The 27,961-nt window shown below is 34.8% G+C and overlaps 1 protein-coding gene and 1 long non-coding RNA gene across 2 annotated transcripts in view; one reads left to right on the forward strand and one right to left on the reverse strand.

Moving 5' to 3' along the window:
- LOC139713088 (uncharacterized) overlaps positions 1-27,961 on the reverse strand; it is a 191,876-nt gene that overhangs the window by 38,915 nt on the left and 125,000 nt on the right. The window lies entirely within an intron of this gene.
- On the forward strand, positions 1,952-27,499 carry LOC139713098 (uncharacterized). The gene is made up of 4 exons (XR_011709621.1): positions 1,952-2,434; positions 5,415-5,500; positions 6,471-6,556; positions 27,121-27,499. It is a non-coding gene; the product is annotated as an uncharacterized lncRNA (long non-coding RNA).

Consider the following 27,961-nt stretch of genomic DNA (forward strand, 5'->3'; position numbering starts at 1 on the left):
AGACTGACAGAAAACAAGCCAGACAACAGACTCACAGGTTTATAAACCCTATGGCCCGAATTCACGAAGGTGGTACAAATGAAACCATGGTTTAAACCATGGACAAAAACTATGGAGTGCCAAGTGTCGCAGGGAATATTTCGTTGTGAAATTAGTCATTTCGTCGATGAAATGATTAGTTAGTGACGAAATGACAACATTTTGTAACTAAATGAACATTTCGTCCATGAAATGATAATTTCATTTATGATAACGAAACGGTCATTTTGTCGACGAAATGACCAATTTCATAACAAAATATTCCATGCGACACTTGGCGCTCCATGGTTTTTGTCCATGGTTTAAACCATGGTTTCATTTGTACCACCTTCATGAATTTGGGCCTTTGAGGGCGCATTATTTTATTTCCTGTCCATGTGTGTGAAATTCGAGTCATTGACACAAAAAGGGTTTAAAAGGTTTATGCTACAGTCTCCATATCCTAGCAGTTCCTGTCTCCTTGCTCCTTGACAACATATGATGCAAATACCATGAATTGAACCTCAAACACTATGGCCCGAATTCACGAAGGTGGTACAATTGAAACCATGGTTTAAACCATGGACAATTTGTACGGAGCGCCAAGTGTCGCATGGCCTATTTTGTTATGAAATAAGTCATTTCATTAACAAATGACCATTTCGTTGGCGAAATGTTCATTTCGTCGACGAAATGTTGTCATTTCATTACAAAATGATCATTTCGTCGATGAAATGACTGATTTCGTAACAAAACAGGTCATGCGACACTTGGCGCTCCATACAAATTGTACATGGTTTAAACCATGGTTTCAATTGCACCACCTTTGTGAATTCGGGCCATTGTATTCTTTTTTTTAAGTTGAAAAGGCAAGCAAACAAAGTTACAGCACAAGTAAGCTACCCAGCACAGCAGACAGAATGATGGGAAATAGACATAAGCACACTCACGCCAAAGACTCACTGAATGACATGTACCACTTAATTCACCCTCCCCTCCCCTTTAATCATCGATGCTGGCAACGAGGAGCCATGCCTTCTCGTCAACCACCCAGCAACGTAGACTAGAGGGGCTAATTAGTGCTAGTTATGTAATTAGCGGCTGCTAATTCTTTGAGGAGACAGACTCCGCTGCGCAGTCATTAATTACCCCTGGCAGGTAGTCTGATGAAAGCTATGCCACAACGTTACAAGACTTCCCGGTGTGTGTGGGTTTGTGTTTGCATGTTTGTCGATAAACTCCTAATTAGATAAGTGCAACACGATTATTTTGAACTCCTTTTCCCTTCTTGGGTTGCATTCTGAAACAGTAAAGATTTATTTAACTCGCAACAAAATCCACTTATACATTTCAGCTCTAGGCGTGATGTGCGCTCTTAAGAAATCGATGAACATTCAAGAGTAATGGACTGTCAGGTTCTTCTTGAAATGGAAAATCTCTCTTATTTTATTTGCATTTCCAGGAAAATGTTGCACTGCTTGTTTGTTATTGTCATATCAAACTCAGTTTTGCTACAACCAAACTCTTCACTATTTTTACAAAATTTGTTCAGGACTTAAAATCATAACCAATTTCCATAGGCGTTACCCCCCACCCCGCTAGAAAAAAAAAGAATAAATTGATCAAAGCAAGTTATGTACTGTAAGGCCTTCACCTTGGATAATAGTGAGCCTTAGATCTGTGACACAAACGCTAAGGACAACTCAGCCTCCCGGGCTGGACGATGGCGACAACCATCTCACACATGTTGCAGAATATTATTTTTTGCCTAATAAGCGTCGTCTCAGCATTCCCATTGCAGATCTAAAGCTTGCTACTCCTAGAAACTGAGTTGACTGTATTGATCTTGTCTTAGCTCTTCCTACAAGTGCATGTGAGAATGATAGTGTGTGTGTGTGTGAGAATGATAGTGTGTGTGTGTGTGTGTGTGTGTGTGTGCACTTGTGCACCCATTACAACCGATGACATGCATATAGATACACACCTTCAAACTGGTGACACACAGACAACTGGTGACGTCATCGGTTGTAACTGAGCATAAATTTACGAAGAGGAACCCCCTATGGAGTCAATTTTCAAATTATACTGTTTTCTGAGCATAGTCATCAATTGGATAGGAACAAGCAAATACCCTGACAGAGGAGAAAAATTGAACAGCGCCATCTCTCACTTACACCCGGGGAATCCCCATAAATTTTCTGTCGGAGATGTCACCAGTTATGTGGAGCTCTACCTACGCGTACGCGTACGCCGCGTGACGTCATCTCGCAAATATCGCTGGGCGACCCGGCGATCGCTAGTAGCTAACATGACGAAGAAAATTGACTGCTGGGGAGGTGTGAAGCTAGCTAGACGTAGACGTCTCTCTCAACTCGCACGAGACATTGTTCATCTGCTGTGTCTTCGGAAGGAAAAGGTAAGTTAGTGATGACTACTGGATAGGCCTAAATTTTATTTTTTTAAAGGTAAGATATACTCGTGAAATAGGCAACACCACTGCGTGTCCGTATTGTAGCAACGACGGCAAATCTTCAGTCCCATACATAACAAATTGTAGTAGGCCTCTGTGACCACTCCTCAATGGCCCACCTGGCCTCTTCTTGCACGCCGCCTCTCAGCTCACCGCACCAAAAATGTGCGAATCACCAGACACCAGATCACGTAGAAATCCTGCCGTATACTGGTTCTACAGAAGAAAGTGCCTAGCGTAGAGTAGGCTAGAATTCTGACGCATTTTGCAGTGATATGAACGAAGTGTTCTGTTCTGCTATCATGCACAAATTTTTATGAATGAAATAATAACAATAATGATAATACCGTAGTCAGCCATTAACCATTTTCTTCCCCTTCTTCATGCTATCCTTTTCTAGTTCTAGTTCCATCATCTGTTTCACCATTAATTCTCCTTTGTTCCCTTCCTCCTCTAACAGTTACATCATTGTCATGCTTTTCATGTTCTGTTACCTTAGTCTTCAATTTCTCCCCTGTTCATTCCGACCATCTGTCTTTTCATCAGCTTTCTTTGCACTCGGGTGCTACAGCTACTAAGCCTCCTTCCTGTTCTGGTTTGTTATGGGTATAGTGTACTATTCATTCTCCTTTTTATCCTTCTCCTTATCTTCTTCCACTAACAAAGTACCACACTCCACAGCTGTTTATAAGTACATGTAGGCATAATGGCTTTGAAATGTAAGAGTGCACAAGTGGTTACAATGACAAGAAGATTGCAAAAAGCAAGTGTGTGTGTATTTATACTTGTGATCTGTTAAATAATAATAATAATAATAATAATAATACATAACATTTATAAAGCACTTAATATCATATTTCTAAGCGTTGGGCCGGGAAAAAAACAATGATAGAGAACGAGTGATGCCATTCTAATACATAGAAACTTCATGTACATGTTTGTATGTCTATTAAAGCATATTAAATATGCATACATGTAACTTTGAATTGTAAGAGTGGTGACATTGCATAATTATGCACAACATGTGATTTAATACAGTATGTACCAGTAGGAAGTGGAGAAACTGAGTACTAATACATGTACTATCTAGCCTAACCAGACCGCTGTGCTTCGCACAGCAGTCTGACATATAGTGTTTATTAATGTTGTAAACGATCGTCGCTTTTGACGGCAAAATCACATAAAATGTCTTTTATTTTGTTTGATTTTAACAGTAAGATAATTTTTACCACTCACCTACATCATATTTTGCTGATGATTGAGTTGAATTTGGTGTTTTGTTGGTATCCAGACCTTATTGTTGAATTTTTCGGAGTAGATTGTGCGATGATTCACAAAATGAACGAACTAGCTACCACGAACTCTCAACCGGAAGCACCGTGGTAACATTTTACGTACGCCCTTGCGTTTTGTGTGTTACGTAAAGCTTGTTGTCTGCTACGTACATGTATTTCAGCGTGTGCTGCTCTCATGATCTGACCTTTGCTGCATCCCTTCGCTCCGACAAGGTCATCACTTCTGCCTCGACTAGGTCATATGAACTTTTCTGACTCGCAACGTTGTAGTATACGAGAGTGATTGCCATTCAAATAACACGCAGAAGATGAGGAGTGCAGCAATACGGATGCTTACAGACCTGATTTTAATCACAGATTTCGGTGGGTTTTTGACGTACACCCAGACTATGGGGATTCCTTATCTAAATATTCTCTGCAGAGATATCTTCCTCCTAACTTTTCCAGAGTGGGAGGGTCGCTGTTTCAGCCAGTCCACTTTCAAATGATCTTTGTGGACCTCCACAGATATGAACTCTTCCTCCTTTTCTTCCTCCTCCTCTGAGTCTGAGATGTCACTGTATTGTATACTCTGTTTCCTCTTCTTGAATGGCGACATGTTGATCTCTCCTCCGTCTTCCATAGAAGACATAGCTGTCAGTTCCTCCACCATTCACTTTGTGATGGTGAGGCCTTGCTCGAGGTACCATACCATGGCTGCCATGGTCATGAGATGAGCAGTGATGAATGAATGTTGCACAGATTCGTATAGCGCGCTCGATCTTTGACTTTGGACCACTCTACAGTGCAGTGGGGTTATCGTTCATAGCAGTTTGTGCTAACTTGGTCTTGGAGGCACTGTGCATGTAGACTCTACCGCCGTTCTCTATAGTAAACCGGGGCAATCATCACTATAACCTCTGGCTCTTGTAAATATTCTGAGCTGGGTATTCCCAACCTCAACATGCGCTTTAGTAATTCGTTGTATTGAAATATTTTTGTCTTTCTGCAACTTTTTGTGCAATAACTCAAGAAAAACATACCCTATCACCACCATATTTTGCATATGTTTAGTTCATGTCACGAACATTATTTTACAAAATAACAACTACTTGATCAGACGCCATCTTGGGTATGTAAATTAGGGTCAAAGGTCATAGAGGTTTCATCCTGTATCTTGATTAATACATGTCCTATCTTTCCCATATTTTGCACACGTAAAGACCATGTTACAAGGATCATTTCATAAAATAACCACATTTTGCTCAGATGCCATCTTGATTGTGCAAAGTGGGGTCAAAGGTCATATGTACTTCTTTTTCTATCTTCGTTATGACGTGTTATCTCTATGGGAGGGAATTTTTCTAGATGTGAAAATTGACATGACTGTCTTTATCCAGCACTATCTTACTTATGCTTCGGTGAATTTCTCTCAGATTTTAACATGTTGTAGCTGAGACTTTACACTATCAGGACTCGAATCATTGATTAAAACAAAAATCGGATCACCTAATTTGTCAGTGTTGACAAATTCCGGTTCTAGTTTGTTTTGTTGTTGTTGTTTTGCGTAGGCTTAAGCATTGCACATTATGCTAGCTCTCAAAACCAATGATGACCTGTCGAAACTTATAATTTATTCAATTGTCGTACAGCCCATGGATACTGTCACAGAAGAGAGGGACAGGCATCTTCACACATAGACATTGATGACGAGGCACCTGATTAGACGAAAGACACAGTAAGCAATCAGTATTCCTTGTAGATAAGTCAAATTGTATTAGTTTTGTGATTTCTGTAGGAAGTGGAGAAAGTGAGTACAAATACATATGTTCTATACCCTATGTAATAACATACTGTTTACGTAATATGAAATCTTTCTGTACTCAAAGAAGTAAGTTCCCCCCTAGCCTTTATTCATTATCTCTAAAAATATTTCAGTGATTTTTATCTAGCAAAATGTAATAGATGCGCAATTTTCTTATGCACACTCTCAATGGTTATTTCTGCTCGGTTATTTCACTCAACAATTTTTCATTAAAAAGGTATGTCATTTTGATTGGGGGTTACTTTTTTGTGTTTAAAATATAAAGAAGCGACTTCTTTTGCTCTTTGCACAGGAAAATATATTTTTATGTGATGAAAGTGTGATGTTATGGCAACAATTTTACCATTCGCATTGTGCGTAAAAAATGCACATACCTTTGTGCTAGAACAAAATTGTTTGAATGTATATTCTGATCAAAGAAACTTCATCTATATACGTGTATGTATTTGTGCATTTCAGTTTTCTACAATGAATAAAGATATTCATAAAGGAAACGTACACCCACCGCTGAAAATGACAACATCTACAAGAGGGTAGACGTGCGGTTGCGTGTAGTTAGTACTATACCCTATGTAATAATATACTTACTGTTCAAGTAAATGTCAAATCTCTTTGTATTGTGTATACACTCCTCAAAGAAGTAAGTTCTCTCCCCCCAGCCTTTATTTATGATATATCTCTACAAATATCAAATGGTGATTTTTAGCTAGCAATAGCAAAAGGTATACATGCTCAATTTTCTTGTCGGTCCAGTGGGTACTGACATTGTTTGTTTTGTTGTTGTTGTTTTGCGTAGGCTTAAGCATTGCACATTATGCTAGCTCTCAAAACCAATGATGACCTGTCGAAACTTTGTCATATAATTTATCCAATTGTCGTACAGCCCATGGATACTGTCACAGAAGGGAGGGACAGGCATCTTCACACATAGACATTGATGACGAGGCACCTGATTAGACGAAAGACACAGTAAGCAATCAGTATTCCTTCTAGATAAGTCAAATTGTAATAGTTTTGTGATTTCATACAATATGTAGGAAGTGGAGAAAGTGAGTACAAATACATATGTTCTATACCCTATGTAATAACATACTGTTTACGTAATATGAAATCTTTCTGTACTCTCCTCAAAGAAGTAAGTTCCCCCCTAGCCTTTATTCATTATCTCTAAAAATATTTCAGTGATTTTTATCTAGCAAAATGTAATAGATGCGCAATTTTCTTATGCACACTCTCAATGGTAAATGGTTGCCATGGAATACACCCTTGTAACTTTTTCGTCAAGTGCGCAAAACAAAAAACAAAGAATGGTTGCACTTATAAATGGAAGCTACAAGCTGCATAATGTACATTGAAGATGAGCCGGCTCACAAATCTGCCATTATTGTCTCAGGTCTCACAGGATTCCCATTGTTTGTACCATCTGAACAGAATTGTGTGCTCTTTAAAGAAGATGCAATATCAACACAACAAAAAAAAATAATAATAACTCCCGTCAACCCTGAGGAAAATGGCATCAGGTTTTAATGAAACATTGTTGTAAAAAAAAAAATAAATAAACTTGGCAGGATTGTTTCTATACCTACTAGTATTTACTAACTTCTGTGTGAAATTGAGTGTTACATGAATGAGCACACAACTTACACTTGTGCCCTTAAAAACAAAACAAAAAATACTCTTTCGATTTCTGAAATGTGACATTTTTGCATTTAATGTGTTCTAACTCATGCATGACTAAACAGAACAATCTCATTTTAATTAAAAAACTAGTCAAGTATGGAAACACTTCTGCTCGGTTATTTCACTCAACAATTTTTCATTAAAAAGGTATGTCATTTTGATTGGGGGTTACTTTTTTGTGTTTAAAATATAAAGAAGCGACTTCTTTTGCTCTTTGCACAGGAAAATATATTTTTATGTGATGAAAGTGTGATGTTATGGCAACAATTTTACCATTCGCATTGTGCGTAAAAAATGCACATACCTTTTTGCTAGAACAAAATTGTTTGAATGTATATTCTGATGAAAGAAACTTCATCTATATACGTGTATGTATTTGTGCATACATTTTTATGCATGGTTTTGAAATGTGAGAGTGGTGACATTGTACAAGAAGATTGCATCTAATGATGTGTGTATATATTTGTAACTGTGAAAGGGGTGACATTTTTATAGCAAACTGTGAGTGTTTATGTACATTGTTTGCATGGTTTTGAAATGTAAGAGTGGTGACATTGTACAAGAAGATTACATATAAATGGTGTGTGTATATACATGTAAAGTGTTGAAGCGATGACATTCTGATAGAAACTTAATGTTTTTGTGTTTAAGCATATGCATGGTTTTGAAATGTAAGAGTGGTGATGTGCAGATTGGAAATAATGGTGAGTGTTTGTGGTAGTGAATATGTATACTTGCTAACTCGAAATAAGATGATTTTCTTATAAATACAAAGAAGCTCTATAAATGCTTGTTTTGTATGCATGGTTTTGAACAGAAAGAGTGGTGACTTGAAGATTGCAAATAATGGTGTGCATTTGAATATCATATCTTTCTAACTCTTAAAGTGATAACAATACATTCACATTTTACAAATGTTGGTGTTTTTGTATGCATGGTTTTGAAATGTAAGAGTGGTGATATTGTACAAGAAGATATATTGTGTGGGTGAGTGCATATTATATACTTTTAAACTGTGCAAGTGATGACATTCTCAAACAGAGACTATAGATGTTTGTGTGTTTATGTATGCATGGTTTTGGCATACAAGAGTGGTGACATTGTACAAGAAGATAACTTATGGTGTGTGTACGTGTGTGTGTGTGTGTCTATAATATAAAGAATTAAACTGTTAAAGTGGTGAGATTTTATTTCTAAATGCATTAATCTTTATGTTTATGTGTTGATGTATGCATGGTTTTGAAATGTAAGAGTATTTTTAAACTATTTAAGTGGTGACATCTTAATACATAAAAACTTTGTGTGTTTATGATGCATGGTTTTGAAATGGAAGAGTGGTGACAATGTACAAGAAGATTGCATATAATGGTGTGTGTTTGTTAAAGTGTTGAAGTGATGACACTCTGATAGAAACTTCATGTTTTTGTGTTTAAGCATGTGCATGGTGTGTGTGTGTGTGTATGTATATATGTTGTTAAGTGGTGACATTGTAATACATTAATCTATATTATAACATTAATCTTTATGTTTATGTGTTCATGTATGCATGGTTTTGACATATAATGAGTGGTGACATTGTACAAGACAATTGCAACTTATGGTGTGTGTTTGTGTGTGTTTGTGTATATATAGAATTAAACTGATAAAATGGGGACATAAGTACATTTATCTTTATACAAATAATCTTTATGTTTATGTGTTTATGTATGCATGGTTTTGAAATGTAAGAGTGGTGACATTGTACAAGGAGATTCCTAACAATGGTGTGTGTATCTGTATATACTTTTAAACTGTTAAAGTGGTGACATCTTAATACATAAAAACTTTGTGTGTTTATGATGCATGGTTTTGAAATGTAAGAGTGGTGACATTGTACAAGAAGATTGCATATAATGGTGTGTGTTTGTTATACATGTAAAGTGTTGAAGTGATGACATTCTGATAGAAACTTCATGTTTTTGTGTTTAAGCATATGCATGGTGTGTGTGTGAATGTATAGAATTAAACTGTTGAAGTGGTGACATTGTAATACTTTAACCTATATTATACATTAATCTTATGTTTATGTGTTCATGTATGCATGGTTTTGACATATGAAGAGTGGTGACATTGTACAAGAAGATTGCAACTTATGGTGTGTGTTTGTGTGTGTGTGTGTGAGTGTATAAATAGAATTAAACTGATGAAGTGGTGACATTGTAATACATTTACAGTGTATCTTTATACATTAATTAATCTTTATGTTTATGTGTTTATGTATGCATGGTTTTGAAATGTAAGAATGGTGATATTGTACAAGGATATTCCTAATAATGGTGTGTGTTTGTGTATATACTTTTAAACTGTTAAAGTGGTGACATTTGATGCATAAAAATTGTATGTGTTTAAATGTATGCATGGTCTTGAAATAAGAGTGGTGACATTGTAAAAGGAGATTACAAATAATGGTGTGGATATGTGTATTATTATTAATACAATCTAAAACAGAGACTATAGATGTTTGTGTGTTTATGTATGCATGGTTTGGGCATACAAGAGTGGTGACATTGTACAAGAAGATTGCAACTTATGGTGTGTGTGTGTGTGTGTGTGTGTCTATTAAACTGTTAAGGAGGTGACATTTAAACATTAATCTAAATGTGTAAAAGCATGCATGGTTTTGAAATGTAAGAGTGGTGACATTGTACGAGAAGATTCCTAGTAATGGTGTGTGTATACTTTTAAACTGTTAAAGTGGTGACATCTTAATACATAAAAACTTTGTGTGTTTATGTATGCATGGTTTTGAAATGGAAGAGTGGTGACATTGTACAAGAAGATCGCACATAATGGTGTGTGTTTGTTATACATGTAAAGTGTTGAAGTGATGACATTCTGATAGAAACTTCATGTTTTTGTGTTTTTTTAAAAGCATATGCACGGTGTGTGTGTATCATGTATAGAATTAAACTGTTCAAGTGGTGACATTGTTACATTAATCTATATCATACATAAAGTGGTGACATTGTAATACATTAATCTATATTATACATTAATCTTTATGTTTATGTGCTTATGTATGCATGGTCTTGAAATATTAAAGAGTGGTGACATTGTAAAAGGAGATTGCAAATAATGGTGTGTGGATGTGCATTATTAATATAATCTAAAACAGAGACTATAGATATTTGTGTGTTTATGTATGCATGGATTTGGCATACAAGAGTGGTGACATTGTACAAGAAGATTCCAACTTATGGTGTGTGTGTGTGTGTGTTTGTGTGTGAGTGTGTCTATAATATATAGAATTAAACTGTTAAAGTGGTGACATATTCATCTAAATGTGTTTATGCATGCATGGTTTTGAAATGTAAGAGTGGTGACATTGTACAAGGAGATTCCTGATAATGGTGCGTGTAGTGTAAAGTCACCCCTCTTTCCATTCAAAACCATGCATACAAAACAAGAATTTATAAATATAAAGCTTCTATGTATAAGAAAATCATCACATATTTAGAGTTAGCAAGAATACATAAGTATAAATACCACAAACACTCACCATCATTTCCAATCCCCACATTACCACTCTTACATTTCAAAACCATGCATTTGCTTAAAACACAAGTTCACCTTCATAGACATGTGGGTTGAGTGCATGGAGCAATATTAGTAGAACACATCAGTGAGAGTTTGAGGAGAAATGGACAACCCGTTCAAAAGTTATGAATTTTTGAAGTTTCTCCTCACTCAAGACTGGATGAGAAGACTACTTAGTATACAATGTAGCTTGTGATGTCGCATGAGTACAACGATATCAAGAAAGAATAAAGAAAATTCAACATATTTTCACTTTTCTCGCATAACAAAAGAACACTTGACTTCTCTTTTTCAGAAGGCAGGGGGAATAATACTACCCTTAACATATATCAGTAACATGTCGAAGAAATGTGCACTTTATTCAAAAAGTGAAGTTTTGTGAATTTCTCTTTTTATTTTCTTTATATCGTTGTACACATATGACATCATACACTGTAGTAGTCTTCTCATCCAGCAGTGACTGTGCAGATACTGTAAAAATTCATAACTTTTGAACAGATTGTCCGATTTTCCCCAAACTTTCTCTTATGTGTTCTATTAATATTGTGGCATTCACTCAATCCACATACATATGAAGGTGAACTTGTCCTTTAAACACAAAAACATATGAAGTTTCTATCAGAATGTCATCACTTTGACAATTTACATGTACGTACAAGATGTACACACACACACCATTTATACGCAATCTTCTTGTACAATGTCACCACTCTTACATTTCAAAACCATGCACACGTAAACACACAAAGTTTTTCTGTATTAGAATGTCACCACTTTAACAGTTTAAAGGTAGTTATACACACACCCAAACCATTATTTACATTTTCTTGAACAATGTCACCACTCTTTGTACATGTCAAAACATATAATGCATACATAAATGCACCTGTTAGACATAAATTTATAAAGTTACTTTGTAGTGTCATCACTTTAAGAGATGGAAGGCACATACCACAAACACACACAATTATTTCCAATCTGCATATCACCGCTCTGATAACATATTTCAAAACCATGTGTTAAAGCTGGTATGAGGTTTTTGTGTACCTGGTATTAGAATGTCATAACTTTCACACTTTACAAGTATGTATACACACACAAACAATTATTTGAAATCTTCTTGTACAATGTCACCACTCTTCCATTTCAAAATCATGCGTACATCTTTAACACACAAAGATTTTATGTATTAAGATGTCACCATTTTAACATAAATTGTACTCAAAATTTGAATGTGACACATGCGAATGAAAGCGTTTCTCACGATTCCGTTCCTTTTGTCTATAACTTGCATTTAATGCGATGATTGACTAACTAGCAGTGTTTCATACTCAATTTGTGTGCAAATTCTAAGTCTCTGTCACTGCTTTTTGTGCAAAAGTCATGCATTTACAGAAATGTACATTGTAGCTACAGGGCATTTGAAAGAAAAGCAATTATAGATTTGTCATAGAATTTACAATCAAAGCAAAGCTTGGTATTTTCTCGACAATTTGGCTCAGTTTGTATACATTTTAACAGAGATATATAAAGGTTTTATAGATTTGGAAAATAGATTGTTTTCTCAACATATGACCACATTGGTGTCTCAGAACAATGTGGCACACAGGGGGTTTCCACTGTGGCACATAAAGAGTTTATATTTAGATACACACATACACACACACACACCATTAATTGCAATCTCCTTTTACAATGTCACCACTCTTACAATTCCAAACCACGCATACATAAACACACAAAGTTTTTATGTACCAAAATGTCACCACTTTAACCGTTTAAAAGTATATATACACACAAACTCGCCATTATGAGTAATCTCTTTTGTACAATGTCACCACTTTTCAATTGTCAAAACCATGCATACATGTACATGAACACACAAACATAAAGATTAATGTATAATATAGATTAATGTATTACAATGTCACCACTTCAACAGTTTAATTCTATACGTACACGCACACACCATGCATATGCTTAAACACAAAAACATGAAGTTTCTATCAGAATGTCATCACGTCTACACTTTACATACAACAAACACACACCATTATATGCAATCTTCTTGCACATTGTCACCACTCTTCCATTTCAAAACCATGCATACATAAACACACAAAGTTTTTCTGTATTAAGATTTCACCACTTCAACAATTTAAAAGTATATGGTCAGTTTTACGGTAAAGGGTGTAACTTTCAATTTTTAGTCTTTTCGCCCACCCTGAACACATAGATTTATAGATCTCAAAGATTTTTTCCCATGTGAGTCACCTCATGAGTAGCCACGTTGGGTAGCATAGTCAGGTCCAGGTATTGATGCGTTTTGTTTTGACAGTCACATCGTAATGTACCCTAAAAATGACCATTTTGTTGCATTGAAATTTATGTGAAATTTTTGAAATGTTAATAATTTTCTACAGCAACTGCGGAGATCTAATTTTTTTATGTTAAAAGCATAGTTGTATGGTCAATTGAAAAGACCAAATTAGTTTGGTTGGTAGCTGGCCCCATATTTTAGAATACTATGTCTTCAAATTTGAGGTTTCGGAGGTTTCATTTTCCGTTAACAATTGTGAGCAAACTTTGACGGACAGTAATGATCAGTGGATGTGTTTTGGTTACTTTCTTTTATGCTGAAAATATTAAGGTACAGCTAAACTTTAGACTTACATCAAAGTTTACTTGGTTCTAGGGCTATTTGAAATTTTGTGATGATTTTACTTCATCGAGAGAAATTTCCGTTAGCAGTTTTGAAGCCTCCGAAACAAAGTGTTTAATCAAATAATATGAATACAGATGAGAGAAGAGACCCAATCTATATATGTCAAATGTAGGACATGGGGCCCTAACCTAATAAACCAAAAATAGTTAAGATCTGCCAAACTCTCTGAAAATAGGAGACAGTACACATTTTCCGTTAACATGTGAAGCCTCCGAAACACATTGAAGCCTCCGAAACAGCAGAAACATCTAATTTAACATTTCTGATAAATTCTTTGAGTGTCTGCCTCAAATTATGCCATGAAATCATCAACAGCCATGGGCAGACAACAAAAATAATTAAAACATTGTGATACTGCAATAATATTTTGAGCCAATACACTTTATAGAGAAAAAGTGGTTTCGGAGGCTTCAGAAGGATGTTAACACTGCATTTTCGTGATTTTCTCTGGACAAAATTAAATTACATTCATTGTTCACCCACCCAATGATCATTTATGACATATCTAAAAGATATTTTATCACATTCAGTTTTCTGGCTCCTTTGTTTACTCACCAATATAGATTTACTATCAATTTACCTATTTTTCTTTAACAGCGCAGACGTGTCATACATCAACTCACCTTTTCATTCAGTAATGAAATATTGGCAGATGAGGATGTTGCCCCACAAATATGTTTAAACAGTGTATATCAACCAAAAAAGACACAATTTACCCATCACTTTCTACATAACATGATGATTTTCATAAAAACATAAGGCATACCAAATGAATTTTCCAGACGTTTTGGAGGCTTCATTTCATGTTAACAGCATGTTAATGGAATGTTTTGATCCATTCTGAGTCTATTAAATAACTGTTTGGACTGAATGAGAATTGTTGGTTCATCAAACAAGGTTTACACAGTTGTTTAAATGTGTGAAAAGCATTTATTTTGTAGGTTTCCTTTTGAAACAACGGAATAGGCTAGATATTGTGAGAAATGAAAATGACTTCCAGCTAGTGTGCATGCCTACATCATGCAACAGTAGTGCAACAAAGCAAATAGTTGTGGACACATCAATGTTCTTATTAAGTTGGATATCTCATTTTTACTCTTGAGAGAAGATGAAGTTTTGTGTACCATTTTTTATCACTCTTTCGACTGGTCAGGCTTAAAAAATGAAGACCAAATAATTACTTGATTATTTAGTATTAAATATACTTTTTTTCCTTCTTTTTTTTTTAACTGAACATTCTTCCTGGCCTGAAGATTCAAGGATTTTAATAGAGGGTTATTCAAAAGGGAAGCATACACAAAACTAAGAAATATATTACTTTTGAATAGGTTGTACCATTTATGCATGATCAAAAGCAAACTTTCGACTCACTACCATCTGAGTGTAATAGTTTCAAAACACAATCTTCTACATGTCCATTTTAACATATTGACAAATCCATTCCATTGTTACTCACATGGCATTTGTTTTTGCCATACTAAAATCTGACCTTTTTCAGCTTTCCATTTCCTAACAAGTTCTTTGGCTTTCATCTCCAATACTTATTTGGAGGAAAGTAACCAATAAATTTGTGATTGGATAGAAAATAGCTAATATCCTGCAGATTATCATTTCTGTGGTGTGACGTGCATCACAGGGTATTGTTTTGGAATTTTGACATTTGATTACTTCATTCAGACAGGTTTTCATATCAATCTGTACAATTATGTATTGTCAGATCTGATGTATGGTAGGTGCAACACAATCTTGATACTATACTCTATTTTCCATATTTTGTCATGCTGGCAGTAACCACTTGAGTATTTTTGAGTAAACAAAATATAACTTGTGTTACGAAACATCTCTTATCATACATGTGTGACAGCAGTGTGACACTCTATGACATGTTTGCGGATGTAGTTCTCGGTGCAGTATATGGACAGTAATGGTTGGGATAGGATTGTTTAAAATGACATAATATACCTCTACTTATAGACTGTTGCCATGGGGTACATGTAGTTTACATGGGTGGGTGACTGGAGAAGTTATGTTCATGAAGAACAATATTGAAATGATTGAAATCTTCATAGTCTGTTTAGTCCTGGCTTTTCTGGAAAAAAGTTACAACCCCCTAAGTGTATTTTGAAATTCAAAGGGTTAAAACTGTAGTCTATGGGCTTATATTCTAAAACAAACTCAGATATTTAATCACATTTGCTCCTTTTTAATCTGCTTTTGCTAAAAGGTTGTCATTTTAGAAACAGTAAAAGTTCTGTTTGCAAGTTCTCAATGTTTTACTAGTGTTACCTTAAAAAACAGACCTCCTACCTGTCACAGGAGTCACACAAACTGGAATTTTATACAATAACTATAAAAAAGAAGCCTTTGAAGCGTAAAAAATAAGAGAAAATGATATGAAACAGAGGTGACTTGTATACCACAGAAAAAGAAAGCAAAATTCTACCTATCATAATAGAGGGAACTATACATTTGGTCAACATTTTTTAAATTCAAAATTCATACACAGTCATGGGTATACGATAGGGTATGTATCTTTTCAACAGGTAATTCAAAAAGATGAATGGGATCTTGACCATTTCAACTTTTATCTCCATGATAATATCACCCATAAGATTATTTCAACTCCATTTTTTTTCAGTTTGATGATAACCTTTACATGGAATGGCTAATCAGCATTTTAGATTGCTGTTCTATGACCATGATCATTGCAATTGATAGCTATACATATGAGGATATTAGGCATGGTCCATATGCAAAAGAATGTTTAAAAGCCTTTACCCATTTTTATATTTTACAAGACTATGTTGTATTCTAACTGTCATGCCATCACATAGTCTATTTTCTATACATCCCATTCTCATCAACAGCTGAAATCGATTTCACATGTGATATACAATTATGATGGGTGGTTGTACATCCCACAAACTGTCCTTATAAAATGCAAATAAAGCAAGCAAACATAATCTTTGCATTAAGTCTAGCTGCAGTTCAAACTCATTGAAAGTAACTCTTTTTGTATTATGGTGAAAAGTTTGACAAATGCATACAGCTGTACATGTGCGTAGCCTACTCATGTTCTGCACTGCCACAGTCATATACATGTACACATGCAAATATACAACTGAGCTTAAAGATTTAAAATGATACTTTTCTTTGTCTCTTAACAAATGATGGAAAGTCTTTTTTCTGCATACATATTATACTATTTCACATGTTACAACATTGTTAGTTATTTGGAAACAATCAGCTGCATTAATGTACTTCATATCACATTAAAATGGACCATTTTTTGCATGTTAACAGTTATGATGAAGCCTCCGAAACATGTGTTGCTGCTAACTTCAAGCCGCCAAAAAAAGATGTTCCTAATCAGTGTTACCTTTATTGCCACTGCTGCAGTTTCCTTTAGAATCATATTGCCACATGTACACGTAATGTCATAAATTCGAACTGAGAATCGCTCAAAGTGTACACAGATTGTTATTCAGTTTTGGTGATAAGCACAATCAGGTTATGCAATCATGACTTTCTCACTTTAAAAAATTGTAACTTCTAAAAGAATGCACCAACTGACTTAAAAATTCACATGCAGCATGCTAAGACATCAGTAATCACATGTGGTAAGACAATAGCTAATTTCTTCTCATTTACTGTTAATTATCAAAGATTAATTACCAAAAAGTCCCCCAAATCCACGTATTGCGTCAAAAAAAAAAGCGTTTTACAACTTACGTAAAATCAAGATTTGAGGTCCATATTTTAGGTCTACCCCTATATGTTTGGTATCAAATTAATGGATTTTTTCCTGGCATTGCTTGCATGCAATAAAAAACAGTGGTTCTTTCAGCTGGAGAAAGTTATAAGGTCTGGAGTCCCATCCTGGTAGGAGTGTAATGTTGGCTTATTTTTGTGACATTGTGACCTTTTAACCCATGCTGTACAGCTATACATGGAGAAACAGCTTATTTTTCTGCCTTTCCTGAAAGTACTGAAGACACACTACAATATGGTGCGCTGTTTGCCAATAAATGTTCGGCCAGTTTTGAGTTTTGAGCCATTTTCAAATGCTGAGTAAAATAAGTGCAGCCGTTTTTCAGTATTTTCAGTGAGGTATATCCTAATTTGACTACTTTAAACAATTTTTTCCCCTTATTGAATATCCTTGTTTTTTTAACCATGAATTGTACATATGTAGAAATCTATTGTGTGAAAATTTGAGCAAATTTGAGCAATAGGAACTTATTTTTCTATATTTTTACAAATTGCTAAGCATAAAAAAGTGCGATACACGCCCATGTTATACTGTATGAAGGTCATATAATAAGTGTTCAGTGTTCATATTTCAATGCTTGTTCAATTTCTAAAGGTATCATAAGCAAAAACATAGTATTTTGGCTTAATATGTCATTGTGTGAGTGTCACAGCTTGGATATCAACTCAAGTCATCATAAATCTCACATTCATTCTTCTATCTCTGTTTACAAATATGAGAATTGATCCAAATACTGTGCGCACATTCAAGGTCAAACTGTACAGATAATTTTTTGATGAAAAATATGATATCTTCCAAAGTACCAGCCCTAATTTCATAAAAATTTGTAATAATGGCCACTATATGTCTGTTACCTATTCCTGAAGTTTCGCCTCTTCACTCTTTGGCAAAAGGGAAATATGATAAAATATGTAAAAGTGGTTTTATTTGAATTCAAAATAATGCCTACAAAATTGATCATCCATTTTGAGAAGTGAAAATATGAAATTCATTCATATTTTGTGATATGTCATAGCTATGTGCTGGTGGTGAATGAAAGGGATATTTATCAGGAATATCTAACAGCAATATCAGATGAAAAAAACATTCTCCTTTTTTTTAAAATGAATTTTTCCAATATATTAGTCATTTCAATGTAATTCGACACCCCTAATTTAAATGCTAATTTATGCGCAGTTTAATGCAAAATGTTGACTCTTTCTTTACATGAAATGAAAATTTGAACACTCAGCTACCTGTTGTTATTCTAGCACTGGTGTTGTGATAGTGTGCTTACTGTAGTTTTATTATTTAAGTGAATACAGGACTAGAACTTTGTGTTAACAGTTTTGAAGCCTCCGAAACGCACTACTTTGTTAACCGAAGCCTCCGAAACACAGAAATCTGAAAATTTCAACTTTGTTAAAAAATAATTGAATTTCTTTGGGATTTGGATTTGATAAATGTTTGTTACCAAGAGATAATTTGGGGCTATGTTTAGAGTGGCTCTTGCTTCTATAACATTCTTTAACTTAAAAATAGTTTGTCAGGTACCATTTTTACCTTGGAATTTGAAGTTCACATCCAAATAATTGCAAGAGTGAATATCTGTTGGGGGAAAAGTGTTTTGATATTTCAAATATATGTTCACAGCAAATGAAAAGTTGCATTACATCCACCATTTATTTTCATTTGGGTTGCTATGGGTGACCAAAACATTCATGTTGTTTTTACCTAAATTTATCTCAAATTCCATAATAGTCACTTCATTTTTCGTATTTAGCCTAAGAATTAAGCTCTGGAATGACAAAATAGTTGAAAATATAGACATTCCTTTATAAAATAAAGGCAAAGATAAGAATGGAAACACAACTTTAATTTTTGACCCCTTGCCACATTAAAGTTACACCCTTTACTGTAAAACTGACCATGAAATATGCTTAAAACAAAAAACAAAAAGAAACAATATATGAAGGTTTCTACGTATCAGAATGTCATCACTTTAACACTTTCCATGTCAACACACAGTATTGTATACCTGTATGTATAGTATGTGTACGTATACATAGGCTTATTGTCTCTTGGTTTAGTGTCTTATTATTTTCTGTGATACTGTTGCAACGTGACACAATTTGTACTCTATTCTATAGCGCCTTGAGTATCTTTTTTAGGTAGATATGAGCACTTTATAAGAGTCTCACTATTATCATTATTATACACACACACACTCTATGCAATCTTCTTGTACAATGTTACCACTAAAACCATGCACACATTAACACACAAAATGTATTAAGATGTCACCATCTTTAACAGTTTAAAAGTATCACCACACACACCATTATCTGCAATCTTCTTGTACAATGTCATTACTCTTACATTTCAAAACCATATACATAAACACACTTAAACAAAAAAGTTTCTATGTACAGTTCGACCTCAATTATCCGGCCATGTCGGGACCACGGGGCTCATCCGGATAAGCGAATTGGCTGGATATGGGAGACACAGTGTTAATGTAGCTGCCATCCAAGCTGCTGTCCCAGTGCACTGGCAGCTAGGCAGGTAGGCAGGTAGTGTACCCCACAACGTTGGTGTAATCTATGCTAGCCAGCACAAAATTGTATCGTTAACGTCTTCATAAAAATAAAGTATGTTATATCTTTATGTGAAAATCACACATGTTTTACCTCAGTCATTAGATATTGAGAAACCTATCATTCTTATCTTATGCAATTAGTGAAATAGATCCATGAAAAGATGTTAAAGTCACTGTTTTTTCTCAATTTTTGGATGAAAAAAAAAAAGTCCTTCACTGCCTGAATGCGTCCGGATAATAAGAGTTTTCCGAATATAAGGAGGCCGGATAATCAAGGTCGAACTGTATTAGAATGTCATCACTTTAATAGCATAAAATATACCAACATCCACACCATGATTTGCAATCTTCTTGTATAAAGTCACCACTCTCTTACATTTCAAAACCATGCATACATCAATGCACAAAAAAATTATAAAGTTTCTATGAATTAGAATGCCATTACTTTAGGTGTTAGCATATTTCACCACAAACACACTAGATTATTTCCAATCTACCTATCACCACTCTAATATTTCAAAACCATGCATATGCTTCAACACACAAACATATCACATTTCTATGAATTAGAATACGTCATCACTTTAACACTGTATGTATACACACAGGTATACACACCATTATTTCCAATCTTCTTGTACAATGTCTCCTCTCTTAGTACATTTCAAAACCATGCATACAAAAATGCACAAATATTATAAACTTTCTTTGTATTGTCATCACTTTAAGGGATAGAAAGTATCCATATACCACAAACACAGACCATTATTTGAAATCTTCTTGTACAATGTCATCACTCTTCCATTTCAAAACCATGCATACATAAACACACAAAGTTTTTATGTATCAAGATGTCACCACTTTAACAGTTTAAAAGTATTTACCCCGCATACACACACACACCATTATCTGCAATCTATTTGTACAATGTCACCACTCTTACATTTCAAAACCATGCATACATAAACACACAAAGTTTTTACGTATCAAAATGTCACCATTTTAACCGTTTAAAAGTACATACCGGTACACATTTATACACACACCCATTATTAGTAGAGGTGGGCTATAGAGGGTGACATTTTCAGAACATGCTCATCACACCTTAGTTTGATGACTTTTTGCCTACTGACACCATTTTTGAAAAAAAGAACGAAAAAAATGCAAAATCCGGGGTGCCCCGGCCGAAATCGTAAAAAATCCAAGATGGCCGCCGTTTCGGCTTTAAAAAGACATTTTTAGCCATAACTCGGCTATTTTTTTGGTCTATTGTGATGATTTTGGTGTCTTACCCCCATGTTTTAGGGGTCAAGGAAATGGATTATCATGATAATTTTAGTGTAAAACCTAAACTTCTACATGAAACTAACCTTTTTCCCCATATTTAGGGTTAAATTTCCTTCTCCTTTACCCCTACCCCCAACCGCTATTTTTTGCACTTTTTTTCCGTATTTTTTTTCAAGTCATATTAACTACCATCATTTTGATAACAAGTTCTAGCTATCAATGTGGTGTTTTTCTTGCAACAATACAGCAAGAAATATACAAATAACTTACATTATACATGGTTTACATATGTGTCATGCACTACAGGTCTGAATACCAAATGTTTATCAGCACTACAAAGCAGATACAGTATAAGCACTGGCTTCTGTTACAATGTACCATACATCCTGAATGCACAAGCCACACTATACCGATATGTGCATGACACATGTGTAAACCATGTATAATGTAAGTTATTTGTTATTATTTATTATTATGTTTATTTATTTATATTGTTAAAGGTCTTAGGACCAAAATGTTAATGGACACTATCAAGCAGATACAGTACAATACTGGTTCCACAGTTACCGTGCATTCTGAATGCACCAGCCACATACCAGTTTTGGCATGACACATACATGTATACCGTAAGCTATTTGTATATTATTTGTTGCTGTATTGTCGGTAGAAAACAAAAGACCAGATTGCTAGAACTTGTTATCAAAAGTATGGTAGTTAACATGACTTGAAAAAAATGCGGAAAAAAAAGGCAAAAAAAATGGCGGTTGGGGTAGGGGTAAAGGAGAAGGAAATTCAACCCTAAATATGGGGAAAAGGTTAGTTTCATGGAGAAGCTTAGGTTTTCCACTAAAATTATTATGATAATCCATTTCCTTGACCCCTAAAACATGGGGTTAGACACCAAAACCATCACAATAGACCAAAAAATAGCCGAGTTATGGCCAAAAATGTCTTTTTAAAGCCGAAACGGCGGCCATCTTGGATTTTTTTACGATTTCGGCCGGGGCACCCCGGATTTTTGCATTTTTTCTCGTTCTTTTTTTCAAAAATGGGTGTCAGTAGGCAAAAAGTCATCAAACCAAGGTGTGATGAGTATGTTCTGTAAATATGACCTAAAATTGACCCTCTATAGCCCACCTCTATTATTAGGGTACAATGTACAGGTAAAGGTACAATTATAAGGGTACAATGTACAATGTCACTACTCGTGATATTTCAAAACCATGCTACATAAACACTAATGTATCAAGATAAATGTATTAAAATGTCACCACTTTAACAGTTTAATTCTATATACATACATACAGGTACACCGTTAGTTGCAATTCTTCTCGTAAAATGTCACCACTCTTACATGCCAAACCCATGCATACATAAACACACAAATATTTATAGTCTCTGTTTTAGAATCACTTGCAAAGTTTAATGGTATAAGCACACATACAGAGTAAAATATACAAATACACACATGACACACACACATACACACACACACCATTAATTGCAATCTCCTTTTACAATGTCACCACTCTTACATTTCCAAACCATGCATACATAAACACACACAGTTTTTATGAATTAAAATGTTACCACTTAAAGGGATTGCACAGTTTTGATTGAGACATAATTTTTTAGGTTTCTAAATTTTTTTGGTGAGATAATGAGAAACCTCTTATGAAATATGAAAGAGCATGTAATTCTATGAGGAATTCAACGTTTATTTGATGAAAATTGGTTTTGAAATGGCTGAGATATTTTTTAAAAAAGTGATTCTGATAAAACCTGTGACCCACACTTTATTACGATCGCGTTGTTTTACTTTGTTTTTGGATGTTTCATTCATTCCAAAACCCGATTTTCATCAAAATAAACTTTGAATTCAAGGGTATGCTCTGTACTATATCCTGTAAGTGTTTTCTTGGTATCTCGTATTATTAAAGTTTAAAAGCCCAAATCTCATCTCCACCAATACTGTACAATTCCTTTAACAGTTTTAAAAGTATATATACACACAAACTCACCATTATTAGTAATCTCCTTGTGCAATGTCACCACTCTTACATATCAAAACCATGCATACATGAACACATAAACATACAGATTAATGTAAAGATTAATGTATTACAATGTCACCACTTAAACAGTTTAATTCTATACATACACACACATACACACCACATGCATATGCTTAAACACAAAACATGAAGTTTCTATGAGAATGTCATCACTTCAACACTTGTATGGACAAACACAGACCATTATATGCAATCTTCTTGTACAATGTCACTACTCTTCCATTTCAAAACCATGCATACATAAACACACAAAGTTATTGTGTATCAAGCTGTCACCACTTTAACAGATTGTATTATCAATACTGCACATACAATACACACCGTTATTTGCAATCTCCTTTCACAATGTTACCCACTCTTACATTTCAAAACCATGCATACATAAACACACAGTTTTTATGTATAAAAATGTCACCCCCTTTAACAGTTTAAAAGTATACAAACTGTACATGTACACATACACACACCATTATTAGGAATCTCCTTGTACAATGTCAATACTCTGATATGGTCAGTTTCACAAGGGTGCAACTTTGATGTGGCAAGGGTCAAAAAAATAAAGTTATGTTTCCATATTTATCTTTGCCTTTATTTTATATAGGAATGTCTACATTTTCAACATTTTTTAATTCCAGAGCTTAATTCTTAGGCTAAATGTGAAACATTAAGTGACTAATATGGAATTTTAGATAAGTTTAGGTAAAAACAACATGAATGTTTTGGTCACCCACAGCAACCAAATGAAGATTAATGGTAGGTGACTCCTAAAGTAATGGCATTCTAATACATAGAAACTTTATAAATTTTTGTGCATTGATGTTTGCATGGTTTTGAAATGTAAGAGTGGTGACATTATACATGAAGATTGCAAATCATGGTGTGGATTTGTGTATATTTTACGCTATTAAAGTGATGACATTCTAATACAGTTCGACCTGGATTATCCGGCTTCCTTTTATTGGGAAAACTCTATTATTGGGACGCCTTCAGCCAATTCGCTTATCCGGATGAGCGCTGGTCCCGACATGGCTGGATAATCGAGGTCGAACTGTAAATAGAAACTTTTTGTTTGTGTGTTTATGTATATGGTTTTGAAATGTAAGAGTCATGACCTTGTACAAGAAGATTGCAGATAATGGTGAGTGTGTGTATATTCAATATACTTTTAAACTGTTAAAGTGGTGACATCTTAACATATAAAAAAAACTTTGTGTGTTTATGTGTGCATGGTTTTAGTGGTAACATTGTACATTGTACAAGAAGATTGCATATAATAATGATGTGTGTGTGTATATAAATGTAAAATGTTAAAGTGATGACATTCTGATACGTAGAAACTTCATATGTGTGGTTTTTTTTTTTGTCTTAGCATATAATTATGCATAAGAGTGGTGACATACAGATTGGAAATGCAGTAATGATGTGTGTTTGGGGTTTGCTAACTCTAAAAGTGATGATATTCTAATACATACATTACAAAAAGTGTGGTGACATCCTCCATAGGAAACGAGCATTTTTGAATGCAACTTTGTGTGTTTATGATGGTTTCGAAATATAAGAGTGGTGACATTGTACAAGAAGATTACAAACTAGAAAGCACTCTGAGAGTGCAGACCTCCACCAAGCAGCTACTAGTTATTATACTCCCATGGTAGATTATTAAAATGATTTTCTTTCTATGTTAAGGAAATATCTTTACAAGACCTACTGATTCCTTGGTTTTGATTTGAGTATTTTCTGCTTCATTTATGTTGTAGAGTAGTTGCATGTAGATGTCTGACTCCTCGAGTAGGGCTGCTTGCAATGTATTTTAACAAAATTTTCTGTGAAATACTTTCTCTTGCTGAATTTTTGGGGGTTTTCCATCAATTTTTTTCAGGTTTGTCTGCTTGCCTACATTATGCTTGTTCATCTGTTTGTCCATTCAAAACTAGTGAATGTCCTAACTTCTGCACCATTTTAAGGAATCAACTTTAAACTGCTGAACTTTAAAGTATTGAATTGAAAAAATTGGATTGAATTTAACTAGCAGCGTTGCGGGGGGGGGGGGGGGCTGTGACACCACCACCCCCATTCAAATATTTTGTCGGCAAATTTTCAATTTTAATAAGCAATCAGCAAAGCTCAAAAAGTTGATGATTTTTTTTTTTTTTTTTTGGGGGGGGGGGTTGTCAGAAAATTGTTATGTTTCTTCATTTGATGTCTTGAAATTTGGTCTAATAACACCCACCCCCCCCCCCCCCCTTCAAAATGGTCTAGTGATGCCCCCCGGCCATGCATGAATGTAGGACGATGAACTTACTCTGAGTTGGAAAGGACTGTGACTCCTTTTCTTTTTCTACATGTATTTTAGCATTTTTGCCAAAAAAGGAGTAGTAATTACTATCATGTTGGTCTTAATAAATATTAAAAGTGCAGCTTTGTAGTGACGAAAGCAACAATAAAAATGTGGAATTTTCTTAACGCTTGTCATCACAATAAGTCTGAAGAGGCCAATTACTTTGAACTAACAATAGAAGTTCAGCAGTTGATCATGAATTGAACAGATGCTTAATGGCTGCACTAATTATCTTTGGGATGGTATTCTGTACTAGTTCTACTTAGCTACAGTAACAGAAAAGAGTAAGTAATCAGCATTTTAAAAGGGGCGAGGAGTGACAGCGTTTTAAAGATGTTGTGTTCTCTCCTTTTCTTGCTGTATCTAGCACATCTAACTGTTGGATTCAGCTAGATAAAAGGGTGAATGCAACCTGTAAAAATGCTGTCACTCCTCGCCACTTTTGATGTTGATTTACTCTTTTCTTTTTAAGAGTGTATCATGTGGGTAGGCATATACCAATCCTTGACATCAGACTTAATCATAAAATGGCTGTTTTAAATTAATGATTTCTGAATGCTATAAAAGCATCAATATCCTTTAAAGGGACTGTACAGTACTGGTTGAAGTAAGGATTCATGTTTTGAACATTCCTAAGTGAGATAATGAAAAGCCTCTTATGAAATATGAAAGAGCATGTAATTTTAAGAAGGATTCAACGTTTATTTGATGAAAATTGGTTTTCAAATGGCTGAGATATCCAAGAAAGTGCTAATAATAAAAGGCGACATACCCCAACTTTATTAGTATCTCTTTGTTTCACCTTGTTTTTGGATATCTCAGCCATTTCAAAACCGATTTTCATCGAATAAACTTTTGAAACCCTTAGAACTGCATGCTCTTTCACATGTCATAGAGTGGTTTCTGAATATCTCACAAAACGTTAAAAGCTAAATCTTCACCTCGACCAGAACTGTACATACCCTTTAAACATTGAACTGAATCCCAAAATCCTTACTGTTAATGACAACATATATCCTAGCATAATCCATTTCATCTTCCACTATCGACACCCCACGGCTAAAGAAAATGAAGCGTGATCAAGTGGTTAGATAGTCATCCTTCTATTCCTCCTCAACCCACTCCTGCTATCTTCCTTTCTTCTTTGCTGTCGGTGTCTTTGCTGTCCTCATCATCCTCATCCTTTTCTGCCCTTAACACTTCACTTCCTCCTTCTTCTCCTTGTTCTCCTTCTGCTTCTGCTTTCTCATACTCTTTACTTCTTCTTCTCCTGCCCCCTCATATGCCAAATCCTTCTTCTGCTTCTCCTCTTCCTACCTACTCTTCAATAAGGGATTTTCATTTCACTGTCCCTAACTGTAATCCCCTTTGTTCCTACTTGACACTTGTTTCTGTTGTGGTTTTGACCTGTGTTTCTGATTTGTCTTCTTATTATTGTTGTCACATCATATTAGCAAGTTGTTTCACTTTTTCATTTTGACATTCTCCGTGTCTGGATGCAGAGTCTTCGGTGGCTCCAGTGAGAAGTACAAAGAGAAAACACCCACCTAAGACAAGGAATCGGAATATCAGGAAATGGCAGCAGTGGTGTCCAGGTGAAAAAGCAGCAGTACAACGTCACTTCCGTCAACTTATTTTGACCAACACTCTTCCTGGTCAATCACAAATTGAGCAGTGCCTAAAAGAGGAGCCCATCTTGCATGACAGAACCTGGCATAATATCAAAGATTACATTCTCAACAGTTTCAAGCAAAACATAGCCTGCAGGTAAAAAAAAAACATGTAGACTTCTCTTTAAACATCTACAATGAAAGACTTGCACACAACATTGTTTATATCATCAAGCAGTATGCATTAAGTGCTTGTTTTTTTTTAATATTCTTTGAGTGTTTATTAGTTAAGTGATAGAAAAATCTTTTTTTAATAGTATTTTCTATACACATTTGGAATTTAACACAAAAATTTCCTGTTCAGCAATGATCTTATGGTATGCAATAGACAGAGAGAGGGACAAATCAAGAACCAAAGTGTAATAAAGAATTGTTTCATAATCTTTGTTTAGAGCTTAGTGTCAATCATGTTTTTGATTCAGGCTAGGATGGGTGTCAGATTTGTCAGAAAGTGTAGGACACTTATTTTCGTAAAATCAAAGACCAAAACAATAAAAGCTAACTTTCTCATACTCTTTGTTTAAAGTGCATAATTGTGCTGGCGAACCCAATGCAGTTGTTGCAGATGTTAATGTTTTCATACCATAGTAGGATGGTTATTGGATATCATTCTGTTCTGTAAAAATGTTAATAGTTCAATAGTTTCCAATCAGGCATTTCATTGTTGCTTATG

Source organism: Diadema antillarum, unplaced genomic scaffold (genome assembly GCF_040938485.1).
Source record: "Diadema antillarum isolate AM-2024a unplaced genomic scaffold, OU_Dant_1.0 scf00000042, whole genome shotgun sequence".
Lineage (NCBI taxonomy): Eukaryota > Metazoa > Echinodermata > Echinoidea > Diadematoida > Diadematidae > Diadema > Diadema antillarum.